At 38.5% G+C, this 2,953-nt stretch overlaps 1 pseudogene; it reads right to left on the bottom strand.

Annotated features, from left to right (window-relative positions):
* Nucleotides 1-1,465: 1,465 nt before the first annotated feature.
* LOC134967156 (5S ribosomal RNA) lies at nt 1,466-1,584 on the bottom strand (annotated as a pseudogene).
* Between the last annotated feature and the right edge of the window lie 1,369 nt (nt 1,585-2,953).

The raw sequence follows: 2,953 nt of genomic DNA, 5'->3' as shown, positions 1-2,953 counted from the left end.
TGGGAACCCTGCAAGTAGTGTGTAAAAAACTGCTTAATGTGTTGGCACTCCCTACAGTATATCAGGGTGTCAGCTCGTTACCTCAAATAAATATAGGTATTGGTACCGTTACCTATGAAAGTGGTTATGTGGACAAAAGATAAGGTAGTAGAGAGCGACCAAAGGTGCCGAATAATGCTAAAAGCAGAATAATAATATAAAAAATGTGTACAAATTTATTGCAATGGAACGCACTATACAAAACTGGTTGTAAAAACACACAAGCTCATATAAAAAAATATATATATGACCCATATAAAAAAATCTAAATTAAAAATTAAAAAGAAAAGAAAAGAGCATAGTAACATAAAAACATATATATTACTTAAAAAACTTTGAAGTATCACTTTAGCACAGAGGGTAAAAAATACTTTAAAAGTTTAAAAAAGCACAAAAGAATAATACAGCGTTCATAAGGATGTAAAAGAGGAATTGAATAGCTTAACTTTGTGGTGAGGTTAGATCAAAGAGTAGCACCATCAAGGGGTGGTTTGAGACTAGAGACAGACCATACTTATATACCCAAACTAAAAGGAAGTGATGTACGCATCACTTCCTGTAATCAATTAACATGAGTGTTTAGATATTGCCAAAACTATATATTGCACAGCATGTAGTTACAGTTATATTGATTAGAACCTTAGAGAAGAAAAACGAGTGAAAAATACTAAAAGAAACATCTAAAATCCATAAAAGACGCTCAGAGCCGCGGACTTCCTGTCCGGGCTCTGCGTGACATCATATCCGCCCCACATCCGGTATCCGGTGCGTCGTACTGCCCCTGCGTTGGTCCTGTGCGGCGGAAGTTGTTGTGTTGTTGATATCCTCTGGGACGGCTGCCTGGTTACACGGCGGACATTTTATGTGAAAGTGAAATATCACATTCTTGCGGCAGCCATATTATTGGAGTCTGAATGCACGGCGGACATTCTTTGTAAAGTGGGATAGCAAATTCCTGCGGCGGACATACTTTAAGAGTCTGGATAAACAGGATAATGTCTGTATGTCGATTGGATCCAAATCTTGGTCATCTCCAGATCGGATATGAAACAGAGGAAGGATATAAGGAGGGATTAGATCAGTAAAAATGGTCAATAAATACAGAAGTTGTAGTTGCTTCATTAAGACTATATAGTAATTTGGGACTTAAGATCTATATTTATATGATAGAGTTGCGCTCATAAGTAGACCAACATGAAACAGTTATAGGTGGGAGAGAGATATAGTCCCATGTACATATACAACATATATTACTGCATATAAAGGGGTAAGCATAATAGAAGAGTAGACCTCCGGGACCAGAGTCCGCAATTAAGGGTCAAATCTCTGGTGGTGCACTAGTACAAATAGAATAGTATTAATAATATAGAGACATCGTAAAGCGTCATTTATAAATTGTTACATATACACAATTTGTTCCACTATGCATTTACAACACCCGGTTTTCCAAGTGGGTCTCCCATCCTTGTACTAGCCGAGCCCAGCCTTGCTTAGCTTCCAAGATCGGAAGGCATTGGGCGTCTCCAGGCTGGTATGATTGTAATAATAATGTGGAATCGTGAGGAGAGACCTTAGTGTATACAGCAGGCTGATAACGAGAGCTAATTGCTTCCTTAGAGTACGATTTCATTAGAGCAAGGGCCAAGACATGGGCAGATAATATAGAAAATATACAAATAGGGGTTTGTGAGGACTGCGCTTTCACCTGGTGGTAGATAAAGAGTAGCTGCTATGGAGAGAAGTAAGGTTGCCACAGACCTTATTTGTAATGTTATAGGAAAAAAGTTACTCCCAGCGCTTGTTCGATATCACACATATAGCTTGTAGGTTGTAAAATAAATTTTTGTTTTTATTCAAAATTTATACAGAAAGTCATAAAAATAGTAATAATATATATATATATGTAAGGCTTATAAATATCAGAGTTAAAAAAAATTTTAAATACCGATATATACTGATAACACAAACAAAAACACATAAACAAGACAGAAATAGGACAAAAATAAGAATAAGAAAGACTTAGAGTTTAGTGAAAATAGAAAAGTACCAGATGGAGAAAAATTCTTAAGGATGTTTTGAAGAAAAAACGGGTAGACACGCTGTTAAGCGTTTTACTCTATCCAATATGTATGTGCACAGTAAGTTGTTTTTAGTCATTCAGAATTGTTTATGAAAAGCAGTATGGGTGGTAATAGTCCTGGAGAATGTAACAATGTTGTTACTAAGTTTCCGTCAAGCAGGATTTTAGGATGCCGACAGACAACAACGGACTCCGTCCTTATACCAGTGCCCGCTTACACGCCGCTGAGGGGAGCCTCGGGCTGAACACAGAAGACCGCCCGGACGGGTGCATGCAAACACACCAGCACGCTACAAGCAGCGGCATTCAGCAGGACACGGAGGATCCCCGGGACGAGCGCAGCAGCACTTTCAAATCTCAGAGACTGTGAGTAACGATACAGTAACGATACAGACTTGAACTGATACACTGTATCCATCCTAAAATCCTACTTGACGGAAACTTAGTAACAACATTGTTACATTCTCCAGGACTATTACCACCCATACTGCTTTTCATAAACAATTCTGAATGACTAAAAACAACTTACTGTGCACATACATATTGGATAGAGTAAAACGCTTAACAGCGTGTCTACCCGTTTTTTCTTCAAAACATCCTTAAGAATTTTTCTCCATCTGGTACTTTTCTATTTTCACTAAACTCTAAGATAATATAGAAAAAACAGAGAGGCAACATATATCAATAAAAGATTGAAAGCGGAATATCCCTGGGATTCAGGTTTCCTGTGCAATCTTTTTACAGCACCTGGTCTCCCCTGGAGGTCACCCATCCAGGTACTGGACAGGCCCAACACTGCTTCGCTTCCAAGATCGGCCGGAATTGGGCATGTCC

Source organism: Pseudophryne corroboree, chromosome 10, assembly GCF_028390025.1.
Source record: "Pseudophryne corroboree isolate aPseCor3 chromosome 10, aPseCor3.hap2, whole genome shotgun sequence".
NCBI classification, from domain to species: Eukaryota; Metazoa; Chordata; class Amphibia; order Anura; family Myobatrachidae; genus Pseudophryne; species Pseudophryne corroboree.
The sequence above is the reverse complement of the archived record's forward strand: the minus strand, read 5'-3'. Positions and strand labels throughout refer to the sequence as shown.